This window comes from Ascaphus truei, chromosome 2 (genome assembly GCF_040206685.1).
Source record: "Ascaphus truei isolate aAscTru1 chromosome 2, aAscTru1.hap1, whole genome shotgun sequence".
Lineage (NCBI taxonomy): Eukaryota > Metazoa > Chordata > Amphibia > Anura > Ascaphidae > Ascaphus > Ascaphus truei.
The window spans coordinates 35221270-35246765 of record NC_134484.1 but is presented as its reverse complement, the minus strand read 5'-3'; the positions used below and the strand labels follow the sequence as shown (position 1 = coordinate 35246765).

The following is a 25496-nucleotide window of genomic DNA, read 5'->3' as shown; positions in this document are numbered from 1 at the left end:
GACTCGCTAGCACCGCCTCCCGCCCCCCACAAGCGCACTCGCCGACGCTTATGCAAGGACACAAAAAAAGATCCTGCTTGAGCAGGAGAGCATGCGCGTCAGCGCTGTTATGTTTTCCGTGTCCTAGGGCTAACGCATTGGAGAGGAGCAAAGGGATATGGGTTAATGTGAGTGATTTAAGAGTCCACCATGACGGAAACGTGTGAACAGAGGAAAAAAAGAAGCTACCTGATCACATTAGAATTACTCGGGAAACCAATACGTGAGCTTTCTTTTCAGATGGTATAGGATTTCGCCTTAAATATCAGTAGTGAGAACACGGAGGCCCCGATTCGGTATGGGACTAGTGGGGCAATATACAGTTAATCTCGTACCTCCCCTTCTGCTTCTAACTACATTGAAATGGGGCGTGTATCAGAACAAGCTCGGGTAACCCGACCAAAACGTGTGGATGTTTGGAAGTCACGAGGCGTGACGAAACGCGTAGGGATGTGGTGACGTCATCACGTACGGGTGTGTGCACGAGGAGTCCCTGGCATCTCGGCAGTCCAGCCAGCTGATTGTTTCACTGCCGCTATCTGATTGAAGCAGGAGCAGAGAATACATCATTCTTTACTGTACCTCATATGAATAGAGATGGGTGAATTCGCCTAAATCAGTTTCCCGGATTTTCGTTAACCCCCAAAATCTTTCTCGCTGTGTAAAATCCGCGAGCGGATTTTGAAGGTTTCAAACCGCGAGCGTTCACGAAATCCGCCATTGGATACAACCCGCGGACGGATTTGTAGGATCCAATCCGCAGATTCATTTCATTTTAAAATGCGCAAAAAAAACAAAAATTGCACTTTTTGACAGTGATCCGCTGAAATCCGCGGACCAGAGTAACCGACCCAAATCCGCCAAAAAGATTCGCCCGTCTCTAGATACGAATACATCAGAGATGCTTTCGCTTCACTCCAACTACACTATATACAATACATATATGTTGCCAAACGGCAGTGGTCTGAACCGAAAGATAAACCTAGGCCGCGTCCATGGCGAGCGTGAGGCGCCATCAAAATGCTGTGCCTCTGTGAGGCAGGCTATAGAGCGCGACGAGAAGCGCCGCCCATCCGTGCGCAGATAATTCTGTTTGTCGCGTGACGACCGGGTCACGCGAGCGGTTCACCCAATGAGGGCGAACCAGCACCGTGACGTCGCACGCCTCCCCGGCACGTCTCTACCCCATGGCCACAAATGGCTCAAGCTACAGGCGCGTGTGAAGCCACGTGCACGTCACGTGGCCTTATTCACTGCGGTTACGGTGTCGGTTCTGCGTGGTACATTTCAGTCTGCATGTTTGTTTCTTCCTCTGAACAGGGACTGTCCCGCATAACTAGGGGTGGCGGGCGGGGGGGGGGGGAAATGGCTCGTCATTGTACCTGGCTCCAGTAGACAAACCATATTCTGTCACCCTTTAGGTAAAAGGTTAGAGTTAATCCCTGTGCAAAAGCAACTTTCTAGAAGCCATATTGGTTTTAGTGTTGATTAATTTGCAAGTTGGGATACAAGTGGGAGTTTTTCCATACACAGAATTATAGTGTACAGTTTTTAAAACCTCAGATGTCTCTTTCAAAAGCAGCAGTCTTCTACGCTACGGCAGAACACTTGCAATCCCCCACAAAATAATGTACCTTGCCCGAAAAAATGTATATATCTATATCTATCTCTCTTTAGGAAATTCACCCAGCCCATTACTAGAATACTCCTCTAGTACCATTCAAGGTATTGCAGGACAACGCAAAAGGCCGCAGAGAGCAGGCTCTGAGAAGAGAGACCGACCCACCAAGGGCACGATTATAAACTTGACCTAGTTATTTGGAGTAAGACATATGGAGTGACACATCCCATTACAATCACTTCTCCCGCTGCAGCCTTGTGGGGATGTGTGATGGCGAGCTCGTTGTCAAAACTGGACAGGCGGAAAGCAAATACGGCGTTTCAAAACAAGACTTTGCACGCACGCCCTTCATACTACCGGCGTCGCAGTGTGATACCGGGGACTGTTACTTAATGCAGAAGCCATTTAACACAAGTCAATGATGCTTTGCAGTTGCCAAGCACAGGGTCAAAAGGGTGGGCAACTGCAGTCCTCAAGGGCCACCAACAGGCAGGTTACGGATATCCTTGCTCGACTCAGCCACCTGTGCTGAAGCAGGGATATCCTGAAAACCTGACCTGTTGGTGGCCCTTGAGGACGGCAGAGGGCCACCCCCTGAACTAGAGCCAGGCACCCGGTCGCTATTGATGTACAACAGCATATTACAGCTTCAGGGACCCCTGCGAAGCAACATGCAATTTAAATCCCTCTGGCGCAAGGTGCGCTAACCTGTGCAGAGAAGAGACGTGCGTTCCTACGTCACAACATACGGTTACACCACCAGTCTACCATTTAATCGCGCCACCAGTTCTAAGCAGCACGACCATAAATATGATTATCTACAGAATTTATCGCTAGAAACTCTTCTGGGGAAAGAACGCCGACTGTCCCTAATATTCAGTGATTAGTACAGAGTCGCACAATTTCTCACAGAGCCCAGATCTCCCCCCCCCCCTCCCCCACAAACAAAATATAAAGCTAAAGGATACATTAACACTGGATGGGATGAACAAATAACGGAAACAATAATTGATAGTTAAAAAGTCAGGTTAGTTTAGTGCTTGGGATGGTCGCATACAGTAGGTGCGGTGTCAGTCCCGGTTATACCATAGACTTTGGCAAGGGGAATGCATATGGTTGGAGAAGTTAACATTTAAAATAGGCAGAAAAATAGTACAAAAGCAAAATTGTCAAAACTAACAATTGTGTCGGTTTCAGTTTTAAGGTCTAAAAATTCTGGAAATGTAAAAAAAAAATATCAACACTTTCTGAAATGTGTTGTATTTGTATAGAAACAACCTGACGTTTGGTATTTGGTGTTCTCAAATGCCAACGTGATGCTTGCCTGGGGGAAGGTTTTTTTTTTTCCTCCCCCAAGTCATGTTCACGGTTTTATACGTGAGAATAAGGGGCCCATGTGAAAATGGACAAGAAGCGAAACCTGACACACTCAGCGCTCGTTTGCATGTCATTACCCACAATTCCTGGCTGCAGGGAAACACAATGCTACGAGATAATGGGGAAAATGCATGTTGGTGACCTGCCTGAGGCGTGAATGTGCTCACAAGTTATATACAGTATCTTTATTTGCTGTATATGTGAAAATACGACGAGATTGTGTGGCAATGCTGACCTCTAGTGGTAGCTCTAGAGAAAGCAGTGTATGCTCAAAAAACAAATACAGTACAGTAGTACTGTACCCTTCTACAGACCTTGGTACATTAAGACAGAAGATCGTTTTCATCCTCCCACAATTAAGTTTTATTCGGGAAATGACACATAGTAGTGAGAAAAAAAATTACTTACCCAAGAACCCACACAGCTGACATTGGCAATCAAACACTATCCTGCAGTGGTCAAAACCACTTACTAGCGCTCACTATTATCTGAAGAATGGAAACGTAGTAATAAGACATTTAAGTGATAAAGGAGGAAGAGGTACATTTAAACTAGGGGGCTCATAGATCTAAGCCACACTGCTTTATCAGCATATCTAGGAAATGTTCACCACGGATCTCCTGAAACTTTCAAGAGAGAAAAAAAGTTACGAACAATAACCCAATCGTATTGTCCTCACTCACTGGCTGTCCTTTTTAATCCCCCCTCCCCCCCCCCCCAAATAGACTGCTCAGACATTAGAGGTCAGTATTTTTCAAGCCAATTAATTTCCAGAGAAACAAAAGCAGCAAAAAAACAAAAAGAAAAACATTGTATTTACCAGTTAATTTGTTTAAGGAAGCCAATTAAGATAAATGGTTCACAACAAGTTGTGTTTTTCCCGGCTCCGTAGGACTGCACCTTTAACACGGCCATCGAGGAATCTTCTGAACAGATCCTGCAGTGCAGACTGCTACCTCCAGTGACTTCTTACAGACACCCACACACTCTCCCATCCAGGCATCCCAGACAGCGGACAATCCATTCCCAAGCGGCACATCACGCAGAATGCTCACCTACTGCCAGTGCTGGTGCTGCCGCTTCACCTGCCCAACCTGCAAAACAGGGAACATCGTGGTTTGAAAGGATTCTCCGTTTGCACTCTCTGCCACAATTACATCGCGAGAGTCCCTTTTACGTATAGACATCAGGGGCGAGTAGGGTATTCCTGCACTGCATCGTCACCCCGCATGACATACACATATAGATCAGGGCTTCTCAACTCAAGTCCCTCCAACAGGTCAGGTTTTCAGGATATCCCTGCTTCAGTCGAAGACTGAGCCACCTGTGTTGAAGCAGGGATAGCCTGATATAGATAATATAAAGTTCATAGAAAGCATTTAGTTTGACCAGAACAGAAACCGTGGCCAATAGAAGCCATATAGCAATCTTTAGGGCAGAAGGCTGGTGTCCGAGCACAGTGGGAGGTATCCCTTAGTTTGACATTAGTGAGGAGCGCTGGTAGCTTTTATACAATATAAGCAAACAAATCAGCATGAACACACTATGGCACTCACAGGTCAGTATTCAACAATGGTCACCAACCGTGGGCCCTGCCACACAAACGCATGCATAATATTTGAAGCAGAATTAGATGCAGCTGCATAGGAACAACTAGAAACGTGTGTTTCTTAAAGCACGCAATATTTAACACAAGCAATACGTCACATTAACGGCAGGCACAACTGGGACATGTGTGTGCACGTGTGTGTGTAAAGCTATTGGGGACACACACACTTAACAGCTTAAAGCAGAATACTGGAGAGGGGGCGCTGCTATCGAAGCTCCTGGGCCGGGGTTACTGCTCTCACATCTTCCCCGTGATATTATAGCATCTCCAGAACCGTGGCAAACTCTTTCAGTGTGTGCTGACCAACGCGGAACCTTGCCAGGAAGAAGTAGAAAGCGCACCAGTGCCGCCGGTAATACAAAACTTCTTTATAGGATAAAAACACCTTCAAAATTCACACAAGATGTAAGGTCTTTAGCGCATATAATCACATCTATCTGACCATATAGTCATTGCGCTGTTTATATGGGAACACACACACACACACACAATGGAGGCTTCCGTAATCAAGATGTAAGCTCTGAATTTTGGCGGGAAGAGAGGCGCCACTGGAGTCATTTACTACACACTAAAAAGCAGTACAGGGTATACTGCATTAGGGGCTTAAAAGGGACTACCAAGAGTCCAAAATGACACTTTACCTTCTGTGATGGACTAAATAAATAGTTGTGGTTTTACCTGTTTGGCGATGGAATAGGTGGGGGGATGGGCGGTGGGGGGATGTAATATTACATTTACTATTTATCAGGTGGTTCTATGCACTTGGCATTTTCTGCTAATAACTCAATTTGTGTTGGAAACAGGAATTCGCCTCTAAAATAACAACACAAAAAGAAGTTATGGTGAGTAGTAAAGTGATAGAAACCCTATCCCCGTACAGCAAATAAAAATACCACTTGTGGGTATATTTGTATACAATGCATCAACTGCAGCCATGGATTCTGGGTAATGACATGTAAATGAGCAAGCATATGCATGCCGTATTAGGCTGCGGCCACGGTGACGCCACCAACTCTCCAAGCACGAGTGCTCGGCCGAGCAGTGACTGGCGCTGAATGGTTGAGGATGTCACCTGACCCTTCGGCGCGTCTGGAAGACAATTTAATGTGTCTCGGCAAGCGCCTAACACCCGCGAGCGTGCGGGCGCGCCGCATGAGCATGACCGGACACATTCGCATTCATTGCGCCGACAGCGGCACTGTGGACGCAGACTTACTCAGGTTGGGCTGAAGCGCTGTGTAATACGGCAGGCATATCCTTACAGGGATCCGTGTTAAAAGGGGATTAGAAGCAAAAGGTGACACGGCGTGCTAATTTGCATGTCATTAACCCAGAATCCCTGGCTGCAGTGGAAACGCTGTATGCCAAGAGATAATGGGGAAAAGCAAGGTTGCAGACCGGTCTGAGACATGTGAATGTGCTCACAAGGGGTATTTGTATTTTCTTTAAAATAATACAAGCATTGTTTAACTTTTGGGGCTATTTGAAATTCCAAGCATTTAAAATCTATAGCTAAGCTCCTAATGACATTTCCATTGCAGTCACAAGCACATCATCGCAATGAAGAGGGTCACTATTTCCACAATGGTGATTATTGTAGAACTAGAGGGGGATTTGCTATTTTATCTGTTAGTTAAGCGTCAACACAAGTGTGACACTGCAAGGCTCTCGCTAGCTGCTTGCTGATTGTGTGAAAACTAATCTTGGTATTAATGTGAAAACCCAGTACTTTTTCTTTTCGCTTTTTAAAATTCTAACAGGCAGCTAAAGCCACAATTGGTCAAGCAGAGAGAAAAAAAAAGATAAATATGTGATATTTTAGCCCTACAGCGTTGGTTGTGTGCGAGAGACGAATCTGCCTGTGCACAGAGCATGCAATATAGTTTGAGTTATGTGTGGGCTGAAGTATGAGCGGTCAGTGTTTTGGCTGAAGGCAGATTATGTCCCCGTTTCTTTGGTTAAAATAAAGGAACCACATTTGCTGGAAGCAGTGGGACAGATATTGGGCCTTGTTTACCAAGTGTTGCTCCACGACAAGACATTTTCTAGCCCATTCACTTGGAGGAAAGAAGTTTCCCGATGACACGTGTCTTTCTTACAGATAAGCACCGCTTACTAAATATGGTCCCAGTCAGGACGACGCTTAAAATGATACCAACTCATAAATCGGGCCGAACCAAACATGGATTGTTCTGTAGGATTCCATTATTAGCTGTAAAACAGCCTAACTTTATATGTTTTACAAACTCAATCTTATAAAGAGTCAAAAAAAATTACACTATGGAAGGTCTAACCCCGGGGTGACCAACTCCCGTCCTCAAGCGCCGCCAACAGGTCAGGTCTTCAGGATATCCCTGCTTCAGCACAGCTGGTGCAATCAGTGGCTCAGTCAAGATGACTGAGCCACCTGTGCTGAAGCAGGGATATCGCTAATACCTGACCTGTTGGTGGCGCTTGAGGACTGGAGTTGGTCACCCCTGCTCTAGATTAGGGGTGCTCCAAATGTTTCTTTATGCACCCGCATATGTGAGGTTATTTTCAAGCCTTAAATATAGGTCTCGTTGTAGTTTTCAGCAAGGGAGGAAAAAAGAGCACACGCGCGCACACAGCCGCGCACGCACACAGCCACGCGCGCACGCACACAGCCACGCGCGCGCACACACAGCCACGCGCGCGCACACACAGCCACGCGCGCGCACACAGCCACGCGCGCGCACACAGCCCACAGCCACGCGCGCACACACACAGCCACACAGCCACACAGCCACGCGCGCACACACAGCCACGCGCGCACACAGCCACGCGCGCGCACACACAGATACGCGCGCGCACACAGACACGCACACAGACACACAGACACGCGCACACACACAGCCGCGCGCGCACACACAGACACGCGCGCACACACACAGACACGCGCGCACACACACAGACACGCGCGCACACACACAGCCACGTGCACACACACACACACACACACACAGACACGCGCACACACACACACAGACACGCGCACACACACAGCCGCGCGCACACACACAGACACGCGCGCACACACAGACACGCGCGCGCACACACACAGACACGCGCACACACACAGACACGCGCACACACACAGACACGCGCACACACACAGACACGCGCACACACACAGACACGCGCACACACACACAGACACGCGCACACACACACAGACACGCGCACACACACACACAGAGACACGCGCACACACACAGACACACGCACACACACAGACACAGACACGCGCACACACACAGACACGCGCACACACACAGACACGCGCGCACACACACGCGCACACACACAAACGCGCGTGCGCGCACACAGACGCGCGCGCACACAGCCACGCGCACACACACACACGCGCACACAGACCTTTAAATCCTTGTACATTCAAGGTAGAAAGCCATATATGCACTCACAAGTACTGATTAAAATCACAGCCCAATCAGCATGTCCATGCTTCCCCTGGAGCTGCTGTCACTTCCGGCGCTCGGCCTGCACACATGCACAGTATCTCGCTCAGGCATATACGGAGAGGATTTCTAGGGATGCACTGCTCAGTGCCTGAGCCATGTATCCGTCAGCAGGCGCATGATGAGCATTAAAAAGTGGGGGGCCAGGATTACCGACAACCAATATAAAACGTGATATAAGGCTAACAAACCGGCTCCCCAGCACCCAATGTTTAAATCTTACTTCAACTGGGAAAATGTATCATTACAAAATCACCAGCAATCTCAGTATGGGGAGCGGGGATAGACATGGAGTTGAGGGAGAAAGTCCATATAGAACCAAGATTTCAAGAACCGCTCATATTCTCAAAACGTAGCGGACAAAATACAATGGCAGTAAAATGACATAAGACACAAAGATGCCCAACTACTAACACACAAGCATATGAAATGTATGGGAACGTTAGGATGATCATTGAATAATTCTATTGAAGAAATAGATAGCCAAAATCAAGATATGATATGAAAGATTCAGAAGATAACATCTGGTGACTTGGGACACTTCAACCCGAGGTTCATGCAATGCGTGGGCAGCAACGTGAATGCTGATCAGAGGTTCTGGGATGCCGGGAATGGAAGTGGACTTCCGTTTGGATCATACAGTACACCCGACCTGCCCCTATAAAATGAGTAAGTGCCTACGGCGCCGCAGCTGCTACGTCATAAAGGCCTGAGGTGTGCCAGGTAAGCGATTAGGGCACTTTACAGGTTGAGGGGAGAGTGTATAGGGCTAAGTCCCTTCTCTACTTTTACCGTGAGGGCCATGTAGTACAGGCATACCCCGGTATATGGACACTCACTTTAAGTACACTCGCGAGTAAGGACAAATCGCTCAATAGGCAAACGGCAGTTCACGCATGCGCCTGGTCAGCACGTCCTGAACAGCAATACCAGCTCCCTACCTGTACCAAGCTGTGCGCAGGCGGGGAGACTATAGACTATACCTGTTACAAATACATTATTTACATCAGTTATGCACGTATATGATGATTGCAGCACAGTACATGCATCGATAAGTGGAAAAAAGGGAGTGCTTCACTTTAAGTACATTTTCGCTTTACATACATGCTCCGGTCCCATTGCGTACGTTAATGCGGGGTATGCCTGTATTTCACTTTCAGGGGTGTGTGCCGGGCATCCTGAAGGTGCTCAGGAAAGAAGAGGTTGATGCACAAAAGGTCTGTCCCTACGTGTGAAACCGAGGTCCAGGATGGGTGTTTTAAAGTGGCCAAGTCACTGATCGGCCAGAAACTAAAGTAACATACACAGCTAATTTGTAATGCAGGTTTGACATAGAACATATGTGAAGACGAGAGGCACACACTCCCAGTGTATTTTTGCCTGCCAAAATATTTTATGAATAAATACTAGTGACCAGGGATTTTTTTTACGTTTGTGGTTTTGGCGGAGCGTGAGGACCACCGCGACATCCTTGTGGCGGTGGGAGCAGCGGAGGACATACTTCAGGGGTTGGCAGCGGAGGATGTCATTCTCCATCCGGTGGGGACAGAGGATGACATCCTTCAGTCGGTGCCGGTGGGAACAGAGGAACACGTGACAGCCAGGGAGGAGCACGACTTTCGACTTCCGGTGCAGCTCCTCCCCGGCTGTCCAATAGCAACGCTCCTGCTCCGGTCACATGTTCCCCTCCTCCCTCCCGTTTCGTTAGTAGCCAAATACTTTTCATGGTACGCATGGTCTTTAATCAGTATTTGTAACAAGACAAGTTTGTCAACTTTTAGAAAAACAGATATATATTGTTAATCTACACCAGGGGTGGCTAACTCCAGTCCTCAAGGGCCACCAACAGATCAGGTTTTCAGGATATCCCTGCTTCAGCACAGGTGGCTCAAAGGCCTGTGCTGAAGCAGGATTATCCTGAAAACCTGAGCTGTTGGTGGCCCTTGAGGAGACAGGAGTTGGCCAACCCTGATCTACACTGTTTAACCAACCAGTAGGGTAAAGGTCAGCTTAATAAACATAGAAAATCCAAATTACTGGATGGTCCCAGCCAGGCACATCATAAGGATAACAATAACAAAAAGGCAAATTAAAAGCAATTTGCACACAAACAAAGTTGGACTGAGTTTCATTGTTTGCACCTCTTCAGCTTGCGCTGCTTGTGTTGTGGTATTTACAGCTAATAAACAAAGAAGAACCAAACCTTGGTGAAGTAGCAACACGTTATCAGGGACACAGGGCCTTGCTCTGTGCGGGAGCCGACTTTTACTTCCTCGTAAAGTAACACAGTGCCTCCAAGTTCCTCCTACACAAGGTCTCTGTGCTTGCCTTGTTACTTATCTACACTTTAAGACCCATGTGCTTTATAAATAGAGAAGCGCATTGCTGAAACGGAGCTCACCAAACCATGCCGGACATTATACGCGGGTGATGGGCGTTTAGGGAATACTTCCAGGTGTCACATTTCAGGGAAAGACATCGCACACACCCAGACGTTACCCCTAAAACAAGTGGCGGAGGCAGCGCCTGCTAACACCAGAGCTTGTTTAAGGGGTCGTCTTCGGGTGTTTCATGCCTTTCACTGAATTCGGACACCGCAAAGTATTTGTAAATCAGATTTTAATGTTAGAATGTAAACTTGCTGAGCGGGGGGGGGGTGGGGAGGGGGGATCTCTCCCCACCCCGTTCCCCTAACCTTCACTCGCTCTCTGATCAGGACAGGATGGGTTACGGGCACAGAAAACACTTGATCGACAAACACTTTCCCATTCAGAGGCCGCTTGTATACAGGCATACCCCGCATTAACGTACGCAATGGGACAGGAGCATGTATGTAAAGCGAAAATGTACTTAAAGTGAAGCACTAGCTTTTTTCTACTTATCGATGCATATACTGTACTGTAATCGTCATATATGTGCGTAACTGATGTAAATAACACATGTGTAACAGGCTCTATAGTCTCCCTGCTTGCGCACAGCTCCGATACAGGTAGGGGGCCGGTATTGTTGTTCAGGACGTGCTGACAGGCGCATGCGTGAGCTGCCGTTTGCCTATTGGGCGATATGTCCTTACTCGCGAGTGTACTTAAAGTGAGTGTCCTTAAACCGGGGTATGAATGTATGCCATATTTGTCATTATTTTCCAAAGAAATAAAAGAAGCCAACCATTTGCTATTTGCATGGTTAGATTTGTTTAAGGAAGCCAACTAGATGATAGGGTGGAATTGTGCCTGGCTGCGTGGGATTGCACCTTCAGATCAGATTACTTGCATGACAATTGCCTCCTTTTCAAGATCCCTTTGTGCAAATGAAAACAAGGGGAACATTTCAAACTCTTTTTTTAAATTAAGAATACTAGTCTTTAAGGCAATCAAAACATGATTTAAACCAGGGGTGGGGTAGTCCTCAAGGGCCACCAACAGGTCAGGTTTTCAGGATATCCCTGCTTCAGCACAGGTGGCTCAATCAGTGGCTCAGTGAAAGACAGAGCCACCTGTACTGGAGCAGGGAAAAACAAACACAAGAATATGAGTGGGTCAAAAAGATTAATGAACAATTACTTTATTGTATCTATATTAAAAAAAAGAGGTGTAGCCACCCTCCTACGCATTTCGTGCGTGATTGCACCATCAAGGAGTCCTTGACAAAGTGTAATTGCGCACGAAACGCGTAGGAGGGTTGCTACACTTCTTTTTTTAATATGGCTACAATAAAGTAATTTTTCATGCATCTTTTTGACCCACTCTTGGCGGTGCTCCATATTCTTGTTTTTATTTCTCCCAATCTAATTATTGGCAGCACGCCCAAATAGGAGGCATATGACAGAGGTACATCACAAATGTGAGTATAGTTCTATATGCAGTATATAGTGTGTCTCATATTACAATAGTGGTCAAGGGACTACCCCAATGAGGTCTTGAGGGGTGGGTTCATGCCCACTAGCGCATACCTTCAGGGTTACTGTGTCTCTTCATGGACCTTATATATTCCTTGAGATTTCACACTCACCGATTCGGTAAATATATACCACTAGTCTCATGTCCTGTGTCACTGTTTATGCGTGATAATATATTGAGTGCATTCACACGCTGAAGCAGGGATATCCTGCAAACCTGACCTGGTGGGGGCCCTGAGGACTGGAGTACCCCTCCCGACTCCCCCCCCCGCTTGCATTTACACAACCCGTGCATTAATGAGATGTGCAACTGTATGCGTCGACTTGCCTGACTTTCAAATGCATCAATATATAGAAATACAGTTAACTAATCTTTTCCAGTGGCTGGTTCATAATTTAAAGTGCCGCTAGCAATTGACAAATCTAGTCTTCTGAGCCGGAGTATAGAAAATGCTGTAACACACAGGGAACCTACAATATCTACTGCCCTCATTAAAGCCTGGTTAACCTTGCTGTAGGCTCTTGAGAAAGATCCACGTTAGGACCGAAACGATCTGCAGCACAAGGCTAATTTCTGATTTGCACACGGCCACTGCCTATTCCTCTCTCTCAGGGGGAGAATGATCACCCCAGGGGCAGCTCTTCAATATTGGAATTGGGGGGGGCTTCTATTTCACCTTACAGCTCCTATCAAGGCCAGACAGTAGCAGCAACGTCAACGTAATATCTTACAGACATTGACATATCTCCAGATTCTGGGCAACCGTCAGATCGCTCTGCTGTGCCATATCCGTGGAAGCTCACAAACTTCAGCACGTGCCAAAAGGCCCACCGCCTGCCAGGAATTTGTCAACACACTAATACATTGCAGATTCTATAGTGAGGACTTGGCCGGGTTTTAAGCAACATCCGTACAGTAAATGCCTACAAAAGTTATCTGGGGAATGTGCGCAAGTCGATTCTTTTCTTGAACCAACAAGAATGTTTGGAAAAAGAATTAAGACTTTTTTTAACCACCCTCGGCAATAACCTGGTTAAATAAATACAAAGGAAGAAAAATCGCAGTGTAAGACATGTCCACAACACTAAAATATGAATGGTCTGAGCAGGATGACCACGTAACAGCAATGAGGATAGTGGTGATATCACTGACATTTCTAGGAATCCACAAGGGTTAACCGCTTCAGCGTCAGAGACTTGCAATGCATTGCTAATTTCAATGCTACGGAGCACAAGAATATCCAGAGGGCAACTCGGATACATATTGTTCTTCACAGCTGCATGGCAGGTCTTGGCATGCAGCTCCACCTGTGAGCCTGTCTTACCACTCCGTTCACCTTGGTGTCAGGAACTTCACAGTATGGCCTCTAGGTGGCAGAAGTGTTAAGAACAACCAACAATAAATCAAACAATCACGGTGACTGGAAACGTACCATGCACTGCTGGAAATATAACGCAGACGGACAGGCCATAGGGGCGTCAAATCGGAGGACCACATGGCAGTTACTGCGCGGTACATGGTGTATTGCAGTGTATGACACAGTAACTAATCTATCCCTTCTTAGAGTACAATAACATGCCAAATTAGAATACACAGTAAGCTGCAGAAAAAGAAGAACACTTCAAATAAAACCCCTGTCCGTGCCCTATTCCGGGAATGGAACCAAGACCAAGACGGCCAAGAACAGTCACGTCGTGAAGGCAGCAGATCCGGCACAGGAGTAGTTAAGAAGTTGGCCCTGAAGCCGTATTTTAACATGAATTAGAAGAACAGCGATCTGTAACACATGGCTGGGACAATGTCAAACACAAACGAGACATGTTACTGTTAGAAGTCTTGAGGCCACCACCTAGAATAACAGCTTGTAATTAAACAAGAAGAACTGTGCCAGGTCTGCCATTGTGCCATCTCGGGGGCAAGTTCCCCTTACCTGACAAAAGATCTATATTGTTAACAACTTGGCTACGTAACTGGCCTCCACAAAAAGTTTTAATCATCCTTAAAGCAAATATTCTTTGTAAATGAAGCGCCTTTTTTTTTTTAACTACAAAATTACCAATAAATGTCCATCAAGTTTCTCCCATCCTTAAACTGCCTACTTTGAGTCCGATGGAGGATATGGTGGGAGTGCCGGGGGTCTCTGCCTGTGCAACACACACGGATGTCACCCAAGAGAGAGCAGATAAAGTAAATCACCCCCTCCCCACAATACACACACAGCCTCCATCAGAAGATTTAACAATACTGACCCCAAAATAAAGCATAAGAAAACAAGGAACATATGCCATCTATTTAACACACAACCACTATCTTTAGTATTACTAAAATGGAATTGGACTCCCCATGTCCCATGAGAAGCACACCTTTTTAATCTTTTGTTTATATATGATATCTATGTCTTTACATTAATATAATTGTGCTTGTTGTTGGTGTGTGAAGTGAGAAGTAGAATCATTGTTTTTAATACTTTAGTATCATATAATTACACAAGTATTTTGTGTATTTATTCAAATAAAAAATATTACTAGAAATCACCCGGGGTAGTAATAATTTACCAGATTTGTAGAAGATACGCACTAATCGGCTGCAACAGACCCAGGACTTCACTACAGAACCAGCGGGATTCCACAGTGGATGCAACACAATGGACCACATCCAAATCATACAAGAGGATATTTCCCAAAGTAATGAAAACAATCTAACACTAATCTTAGAATCAAATGCTTTTTTAAGTTTATGAATCCTATCTACACCTTAGTGGTTCTAAAGACATTAAGACGACAAAGGAAGCGTACTTTGATATTACAAATAACATTTACGAGAATGCCACATCAACCATTAGATTAAATTAAGATACAAGCAAGATAAAGACCGGCCAGGGAGTGTAGAGAAGGTGCGGCTCAGCGAGTAACGACACTGGCTCGGAGTTTGAAGCAGGTGAAAACAGTATGTTCAATGTTTTACAATTCTGCCCCTCCTTACTCAGGTCCTCGATCAGCTTGGCTTACAGAGATGACATTCACAGCCTCGATGTACTGTACTGTAGTATCCCCGCTTGCACAGAACTCCGGTACAGGTCGGGAGCCGGTTCAGGACGTGCCGACAGGCGCATGCGCAAACTGCCGTTTTCCTATTGGCTGAGGTGAAGCCTCGTGTTAGAACTACGGCGGTCGGTAGGGCAGCCTCAGCGCAAAGAATGAGAACAAGCAAGGAGGTGAGGGACTGGTGAGGAGCGCATGCCAGCGCGCAGCGGGGACAGTAAGGTACTTAACCAAGGGAAGCCTTGTGCCCCGGAGGAATGCATTATGTACATTTCCTTGTTTTTACTCATTTACAGTACAGGTACGCTGCCTCCCCTTTTCGCCCTTGGAAACCGATCGACCGCTCTCCATTACACACACACCCCCACCCCCTGTTGTGGTCTACTTCACAGATCGCTTACAATCCCGTCATTCAAGTAATTATCAACAATCGAACCAGCCTGTTGCTTTAAATATCACCAACAAAACACCCACGCCTGCACCATTCAGCAGGGTATTTATTTGTTTACTTGACAACAGCACCCAACAACATTGTTGTGAAAGGTAACAATGTATATACAGTAAGTGGAATATATATATATATATATATATATATATATATATATATATATATATATATATATATATATATATATGTAGAACTTCATAGGCAATCTTGCAGTCCTCTGTGGAGTCAGTGAAGTTTTTCAGTGCCAGCTGAAATTGCTTCCACAGATCCTCCACCGTTCCCTCCAGCGTAACCCGTAGGGCATGCTTCTCCTCCAAATCCTTGTTTTTGATCTCATCTCTTATACTCTGGAATTCCAGTTTGGTTTCATTCTCATTTTCTGAGGAATTCTGTTCCATAGCTAGGAATATATATATATATATATATGCGCACTCCCCTAGTGCATTACCTGCAAGGATGCAGATGTATAAAATGTAATAACATAGATGTGTGGTAGACAGTACACACTTACAAGATTAAGGAGATTACAATTCACATAAAGGTATCTTGGCATATGATGACCCTGGTGTAATAACACAGTGATGATAGAGAGGAGGGACCTCCAGATCAACTCAGTGTGACCCACACGCCTGTAGTCCCGCCGCCGGAGAGGACACATGTTCTCATACGCCACAAGCGACAGCAGCCAGAATCACGATGGAACCAGGCGTGATATAGATGTTAAAGGTCCAAATCTCCTTCAGCTAGTATCCACAGCGCCAGGAAGCCAAAAACGCCTGCCGGTATACAAATGTCCCTCAGGTAGCAGGGGAACACCCCGGAAACGCCGTGATGCGTGATGACGTCAGACCCTACGCATTTCGTCGGCGCTTACCGACTTCGTCAGGGGAAGCGACGTCATCAGTAAAGAAGAAATATATACTACACGCACTTGAACTTCCTTGGTCAAAAGATAATGTGTAACACGTGATTACAATAATTGGTAATACTTAAAGCAAATGGGAAATAAAGTTAATATAATAAATTAATGAATTTACTAAATATTATGGGGCATACATATAATACTGTACACTCACATACATAGATGTACTGTACTTATGAACACGTGAACGTCTATCTACACATCCGTTTTAGGCAGCAATTGATGGGTGATAAATATGGACGCGGAATACAGATAAACAGAGGGCATATCTACAGGGGGAGGGGGGGTGTTTCCTGGAAAGATGCTTGGCCCCACAGTCATCGTATAGTAGGAACAGTGTAGAACCAATGGAAAAGATTAAGAGTATCAATAAAATAGATTCATTGAATAAGGCGTTAGGAGTGAGGGGCAAACAGAAGCAGGGATGGGTGCAGAGAGAATAGGCCTATTAAATATATTTACACGAGACAGTGATGCAGACGTGCCAAGTCATTTCATACCCCCTAGATCTAAAATATGCTGCCCTTGTGGTTCACAATAAACAAGAGGATGTTAATGGAAAACTGTAAATAAGCGAAACTGTATAGCCGCTGATTGATGGCAGCGCCCAATCTCTCCGTTCCCCCTGCCCTCCCCCTCCCATCTGTCCCGTCCCCCCGCACTCCCGCGCCGCCTTAGGGACAACAAGCAAGGAGGTTGAGGTATTGTTGAGATGCGCGCGCCGCCGTCAAGCAGCGGGGGAGACGTACCCTTCGTGTCCGTACTCGCGAAGCGAGGGTACGTACACAGGGGTATGGTGCAACTAAAAATATATGTACGTAATCGCGAGCGTACGGAAAACGGGGTATGCCTGTACACAACTGATTAAAAAAAACAAAAAAAAACATAGCCATAGGATTTTGAATGAGTGCCGGATCACCCGAACACTTATAATCACTCCGTCACTTGACGGAACGGGAACGGGAAGAGGCACCCCCCCCCCCTTCCCCTTCCCCTTCCGTCCGCCATCAGTTCTCACGACCTCCCCAAGGAAAATAAGCATTTTTGGGGGGACATAACTACTTCAGGGGGCACCCAGGGTGCCGCCAGAACTCATGACGTAGTAGTAACTACGTTCTAGGGCACAGAGAGTTAAAGTAAAAGTCAGAAAGTAAACACGGCGAGTGCCTCCTGACAAACGTGGGATCCAGCTCTTGGTAGGAGAGGCATTGAAATGTAGGGACAGGACATGCTGAAGGACCTCTCCATGTTCACAAAGAGACACACTTGTCTTCAGCCAGAATTGTCCTTTGAACTCCTCACTAGACCACTTCTCATTGCCAGGATCTCTATCAGGATTTGCATTATCAAAGCAATATCTCAAAAGATTAGTTCCTTAAAATGCCCCCCCCCCCCAAAAAATAACCCACAAGTATACTTTTGTAAATAAAGCAAAAACGACGACCAACTGCTGCTTCTACTGTTGAACTCCTGTTGTATTGCGAGGACTGTTCTCTATGCCAGGGGTGCGAAAACTTTCCCAGTCTGCGCGACCCCCCCCGGGCCTGCTCTACACTCAGCTTGCATCCCCCTCCTTACCTTGTCCCCGGCATCAAATGATGCTGCGGTGTCACGTGACATCACGTTACAATGGCAACGCGTCGCCGCAGACAAGGGAAGTTGCAAAGGCCTCGCGTGATCCTCCGGCATTTAATTTAAAATCCTCAGGGAAGAGTGCGGGGCCTCTAACGCTGTGCCCCTCCCCCACCCAAAAAATCTTGCGCCTCCCTACTCTATGTAGAAACCCATGAATGTAACATGTGTGAGAGATGTTGTTCCTGCCTTTTACTGTATGTTGATTTATACCCGATTTATGGCTGTGTAACATCAAAAGCGTCACATCATAAGTGTCTACAAGAGTTCACAAATCCTCTATTCACACCCTCTATCTACTCCTTCCTGCTGCTGGGGATCTCCCCTAAGCCTGAAGCCAGACATACACACCTGATCTCACTCATGCCTCCCTGCCATCTCTTCCCCTGTAAATTGTGTTAACCTTTTTATTTAACACTGATCTTCCTTAAATTTTACCCCACAAATCAAGCATCCCAATAGCCTGCACTCATGGCTAATGTCCCACATTTAGTCACTCCCACCACCCATTGTGACCAAGCACTGCCATCTACAGCACTTACTCCCTCCCCTGCTGTCTCTGTAAGTTTCCCATTAAACCTCTTAGATTGTAAGCTCTTCGGGGCAGGGATTTCCTTTCCTATTGTCTGATTTTGCTGCACTTATTGTATAATTATAATTCCCTGTTCTGTATTCTTTGTGAAGCGCTGAGTACACTTTTGGCGCTATATAAATAAAGACATAGAATACAATAACGTGCAGGACACTCTTGCATGCATTTTAAACCAGTTCTCTTTTACATTGTTTTGCTACCTTTTCATTTTTGGAAAAAAAATGGGGGGTTATGCGGAATAAAAAAAACTTTCCTTTGTCTTATTTCAGCAGGTAACCGCATTTTGTTCTGTACCTCCCATAAGAAAGCAGAAGAACTTCCTGTCCCACCAACTATTTATAGGTTTATTAGCACAGACACTTCTAGACGTAGCAGACTTTATTGCACTCGTTAACGCAATGTGCTGAATTCAATAGCACTACTGTTGCATAAGACAACAATGGTTAAGGAGATGTTACTTATCGCAGTGTTTGGAGGTAACGTCTGCTACATCCATATATCATACCTACTGTAAGACTACTTGTCCACCACCTATTGTAATATTGCGGTTTAGCTACAAAACCGTAAGCCTAAGCAGTGTGCTTGGCTTCTCTTTTCTTCTGCAACCTGAGGCTTACAAGTACATACATATGAAGTACCACTTTGTAGGACTTTGGGTACCTCCAATGCTACATGCACCATTGGCTAGATGAGACACCTGTGCTCAAACAACCTGGGAGTATATTGTAATGTCTCCTACCAGCACACCTCCAAGGGGTGCTCCTTTTTGAGCAGAGGCATCTTTCTCCACGTGCTGTTTCAAGGTTAGTTTGAAGGGATATATATAGCACTTGGGACAAGGCTAAAATAGGTCTCTCTCTTCTCCTGCAAACCCCATATTTCAGGGTCTAGAACCGCTGGGTGAAACGAATGTTACAACATTCACAATTGAATATGCTGTTGAGGCTGGTGGAGTCTGTCTAGGACATTTGGTCACGGCTGTTTCGCCATGACCAAATGGCTGCGGGTCTTCGTCGCGACTAGCCACGCCACCGGAAGCTTCCACCGCTGGCCACTTCGCTCCTAAGGTAAGTCCCTTACCCTAAACCCCTACCCTAACCATTAAAACCCTTTAAATTAACCCCCTAACCGCTAAAACCCCTTACATTAAACTCTCCATTCTAAGTGCTGAAACCCCTTAAATTAACCCATACACTAACAGCTAAAACCCCTTAAATTAACCCCCTACCCCAAGCACTGAAACTCCATAAATTAACCTCCTACCCTAAACAGTAATTAAACTTACCTTAGAAGTAACTGAAGTAGGTGGAATTGCACACACATGCACACACACCTGTGTAGGTGTATGACACTTTAAATCCAAGCCACGAAGAAACGCCAGTCGTAGCGATTTTGAATGTCGGCGAAAGATTCGCCCATCTCTCCGAACAACCCACCTGACATCAAAATACTAACGAATTGTTCTCAGCCATCTCTCAACTACTCCCCCGGCTTTCAGGTGTTTAAAAACTCCCGGAAAACTCACTTTTTCAAAGATGCCAACTCACCATACCTCTACCATCCACCTCCCCCTCCAATCCCATTGGGACCAGCTGTGTGGTTGAAACAATGTAACATCCCCCTCCCCATCCCAAACCTTAATGGCTTCAGCTGTCAAACTGGGCCTCATTCTGACCCGAGCCACACCTTATCTGGGGGTTACTCAACATTACTCATGAAACCCCAGTTCTCTAATGTCATCTCTTTGTGGATATTTTTGACCCTGTGTTTGCAATGAGGAGCTCTATGAGCTCCAAGCGAGATTTCATGATGCACCAAACTCCCAAATAGAGGCCTCCGAGTCCTGGATGGTCCCTGCATGGAGAACAGATCCAGAGCCGGTTATGGCTTTCCCCGGCTCTTTACGATCCTAACGACCCTGCAAGGTTTTTTTTAACCCTAAGAAGCACCAAGCTCAAAATTGGATACTGCACTCAAGAGAAAAATATAATTAATCCAGACCCCAAGGGACCTTCCCCTTGAGCTGCATAACGTTTAAGAGATGCAGACGTCCGCGTTATATGGTGTTTATGTATTAAAGGAAATTATATTTGTTCGTTCTGACTGTGCAGTGTCAGATTCTGATCTTCGTGCTTCCTTATTGTGGTTTGGGTGGTAGTGTGTGTCTCACCCCCTCATTCTTCGGACCGTAGCTTTGCACTACGTCTGTATGTACTACATTTATTTTGAATGCTCCATCTAACTCTTCATTTGTAAAAACACTAACACTTTCAAGCAGCAAATGAAATAATATACTGCATCAAGGTGCTTATGGGGAGGCGAAAATATGAATACTTAGCATTTTGTTAGGGGCGTGCAGGAGGGGGAATTCTGGCTGCCCCTCCCAACCAGTCATCAGCTCTGTGTCATTGTGTGTATCTGTGACACACACTCTCACAAAGATACACACAGAAGTGACATGACCTGTCAATCAGGTCAGTAATCACTGCACACAGCACAGGTGCAAGGGGGGACATTTTAGACGCCCGGAATTTTTCCACCCCTGGGTACAACATAAGCAAAGGCAAACAGAGAGCGCTACATAAAGTTGTGAGCATTTGAATAAATAGTCATTAATAGTACCAAGGCGTCTCTTTTATAAGACTGATGGGGAACTCTGCAATGTGCAGAGACTTTGTGGGCAGAATAAATCCCTCCTTAAAAGTACTTCCAATCTAATTCCGTTGCCCAATGGACACTTTAAAGACCATCTTCAGCCCTCAACAAACAGCTCCATCTCCCTTGATAGCAAATTATAGCAGATGTACAATCAATAAACAAGAACAAACAACACCATGTTCCTTGTAAGTATTATTTACTTGGGAAATACACAAGCCCTCGCTTGTGGCTTATTCTGGTTATCTTGTGTCATTCTGAAACTTCTGACAAAAAGGGAGGATTTGCTAACCTGTTAACAAAAGACAGCTGAACAAATATTTACCAGGGGACGAGAGCTTGTCAAGTGGTTAAGACAGAGCTCCACTTCACACACGGGATGAGGTGTAGCAGCTTGTTCCTGAGGATCTGAAATTAAGCAAAACAAAGACTATAAATATATTAGATTATAAAAGCCACAGCATTTTCAGATACATTATTAATCTATATACTGTATACGCATACAAACATTAACACACAGTTATTGGCTACTATATCTTTTCTTGTCACAATTATCCGTGTTACGTTCTATTGCAGGGGTGCGCAATCTTTTTCCCCTGCACCTCCCCCGCTCTGCCGCCCCTCCCCCCGCTCTGCCGCCCCTTCCCCCCCCCCCTCCTCACCGGCGTTCTGACGGCATGTGACATCACGTTGCCATGGCAACACGCCGTCAGAAGACGCCGCATACAAGGTAAGGGAAGTTAGAGGCCTAGCGCGCGATCCCCGGCATTTTATTTACGGTAAATGCTGTGGGGAAGAGCGCGGGGCCTCCAAGTGCTGCGCCCCTCAGTTTACGCACCCCTGTGTGTATCATTGGATTTATATTGGGCCAACAACGTACACAGCGCTTTACAAAAGAGGCAACACAGGGATTTATAATACAAGTTGTGCAAAAAAAAAAAAACCTAAGGCAATAGGAGAAAGGAAATGCTTCCATTCAGTTTTCTATTGCAATCGTTTGCAAACAAGCCCTTCGGTGCACTACAGTCGTTTGTTATCAGCAGGAACACGAACGTGGCAAAAGGGGGGTAGGGGCGGCGCCTTTCCCCTCCGTTTACATCTACAGAAGAGCGAGCGCATGAGGCCACACGGGAGAGCGAGCGTGGCGAGGAGAGCCCTAGTACTGGAGGGTCACGGAGCTGGCAGCACCGTCCCGCCCCGGAGGGATTAAATAAGGCAATGGGCGATCTTCAAACGCTTGTAATTTCCAGAAAAGGAGGTAAAGGAATAACATTTAGACGTGTAGTTCTCCCCGCCCTCTCTCTGCAGAGATCCTTCCTGGTGTTATTCCGCTTCATCATTTAGACCCGTTTCATTTTTTTTTCTCCAAATGTAAACCCAAAAAAGTTCCCCTCTGAAAATACTCGGGCATGTAAAATCCATACTGCTCCCAGTATGAGTCGGCCAGAGTCTTGGACCAGAGCGACACCTTCTAATTCTTGCCCCAGCCCTATTTATTTTGACCGCAGAAAAAGATGATTTCCCGATACCGTTGAAAGGCACACGATGATGGTCCTTCAAGTATTTTACTCAACACAGGCCCTCTATGTTAACCCCTTGAGCGCCGGCAGGGCCGCGGCAGCAGTGTGCCACAGGCCTTCCGGCGCTACACGATCATGTGAGCGCTCCCCCGCCAGAAAAGAAACCAAGCTAAACGAGTAGAAGGGGGAAAAAAGCGGTCAGAAGCCTGCCAAATACAAGCGCACACAAGGACTTCTTCAGGGTCACTAGGAGGCCCATTGTGACCATTTGGCAAGCTCAAAAGGAAGCTCAATGGGTTAATTATGGGACCTTGGGAGGGGTGCATCAGTTACCGCCCGGAAACACCGCTTTCCAGGGTTAACCCTTTGAGTGCCAGGGGGACAGCAGAATAAGTGACACAGCTCCCCTGGCACAAGCGTCACGTGACCTCTTCTGTTATCAGTGACTGAGTCCTCTCCCGGTAAGATCGCGCTCACCGCTCCACAGGCGAGCGAGGGGGAGAGAGAGAGAAAGACGCGGGGAAGGGGGCGAGTATGGCGTCATTGTATTTAGTTATATTCTGCACGAGACACAGAACCAGTACCGATAAGTTCATATCTGGAAGTGTGCAAGGAGAGACACCCACACACACAGACGACACACACAGAGAGACAGACGACACACACAGAGAGACAGAAGACACGCACACACAGAGACAGGCGCACACACACAGCCTTTGAAGACTTCCTTATTTTGAGATATTACAACGCATGATAGCAGTGAAAGGGGAAGTCAAAAATCCTGTTTGAGGAAGCATTACAGCAACGCCTTCCCAGAAGAGTTATGCTATTAATCTGAGCTGCACCCTGAAAAGCACTAAAAGTCCCTCTTAGAATCAAACTGTTCCTATAACGTCTGCGCACAATATTAAATATAGACAAAGATTAAAAGTATAGCTCTGTACTGGCGTGGCAATGTACACCTTCCCCATACCGCACAGGAAATCCAAACCCGACAACAGTCCCTCACAACACAGTGAGGGGGAAGTCCAGTTATATCCACTCTAAAAATGGGACTTTTCTGATGTGAAAAACACGTGCTTTCACTTAGAGCCACAATCCCACCTTTCCCTCTTTAGTTTATAGGACGGGAACTGAACAGCGCTATTTCCGGCCCCGGGGACCCTGCGGATACTAAACACTGACGTTCCTAGTGTTCCCTCCTGGTTTTTCCAGGGCTTCAAATGGTCGTCCAACATAAGGACACAACAGATGACTATTGATTTGCATAAACCGCAAGATCTGAACGCCCACCAATTAATTTCCCCCTAGGGCTACGCTTATAGTGCCGGCGACGCGACGTCGGGCTACGGTGGCTGGCAAAACCAAAATGAGATGACTTCCAGCGATCGCGACCACGCCGTTGCTCCGAGCTTACTATAAGCGCACGCGACGGCAGAAATGCATGCGTTGTGACGCAACGGCGCTGTCGCCGGCACTAAGCCTAGGGTAGGGATTCAGAATATCCCTGCTTCAACACAAGTGGCCCAATCAGTGGCTCAGTCAACGACTGTGCTGAAGCAGGGATAGCCTTGAAACTTGACGTGGAGGGCCTTTGGGGCTGCAGTTGTCCACTTCTCACCAAGGGCGACATTCCAGTTGGTTTCCAATTTGTAGCAGTACTTTTGCAGCAGTCGAGACCCTGATAAATTGCAGAGTTTAGTGGGGGTTTTTTTAGGAACGGGAACGGATTAGAAAGTATAGCTCAATAGACTACACAAAATACAGATCCTGAGCTACAGCCACGGGAGGCACTCATACCATCGGGCACCTTCCATCTCATGGGCCTTCCATTATTCAAGGTCTGTTTATTAGCGGTCTGACTGAAAAGGGCACAAAGTAAATACAATAAATGACAAACAGCAGCATGTTCTAGTGTACGAGCGTAAAATAAAACTGCTTGGGTTACGGCTCGTACCTAACTTAGAAACACTGTTATATGGAGACACAGTGGTAAGGTCTCAGTTACAACATCTTAAAAAAAAAGGAATCGCAAAAAACATCCTTTAGCAGAGCCCCTTAAACACTATTTCTAATATTGGATAATTTCACAAGGAAGAATGTGATTATGGTGCCAACTGGAATGTTAACTCTATTAGCAAATAAAAAAAAGAAAAACAAAATGATGTTCTCTGCACTAAGGGTCATGTGTTTTATGAATCAAGTAATACAGTATCTTCTGGTTAGGCAGTAAGCGCATTATTTATTAAACTCCTTCCCACTCACAGAATTAAAAAATACCTCCTTTTTTGGTACAGCTTTCTAAGAGACTGTAATGTTGTCTGCAGTGATTTTATTCCTCTATGTTGTAGACCAGGGGGGCTCAACGACAGTCCTCAAGCTCCCCCAAAAGATCAGGATTTCAGGATATACTCCGGTATATTCAGTACACTGAATATACACGCCGGTTTACTCTGAGGGAGCCATCTGTGCTGAAGCAGGGACTTATTAAGCCACCTATGCTGAAGCAGGAACCAATTGAGCCACCTCTGCTGAAGCAGGGACTAATTAAGCCACCTATGCTGAAGCAGGAACCAATTGAGCCACCTGTGCTGAAGCTGGGATATCCTGAAAACCTGACCTGTTGGGGGTTGGGGGCAGGGGCACC

The 25496-nt window shown here is 46.2% G+C and overlaps 1 protein-coding gene across 11 annotated transcripts in view; it reads right to left on the bottom strand.

Moving 5' to 3' along the window:
- Positions 1 to 25496, bottom strand: part of CYRIB (CYFIP related Rac1 interactor B) — a 166363-nt gene that overhangs the window by 31909 nt on the left and 108958 nt on the right. For 5 of the 11 annotated variants that reach the window (XM_075582024.1, XM_075582057.1, XM_075582040.1 and 2 more), the window contains exons 2-3: positions 21655 to 21737; positions 4093 to 4131 (exon numbers count right to left, since the gene is read on the bottom strand). The gene's annotated coding sequence lies outside the window, so the exon portion shown is untranslated. Of the gene's footprint in view, positions 1 to 4092; positions 4132 to 21621; positions 21760 to 25496 lie in introns of all 11 variants that reach the window. The other 6 variants (XM_075582044.1, XM_075582062.1, XM_075582056.1 and 3 more) reach the window with 3 other exon arrangements.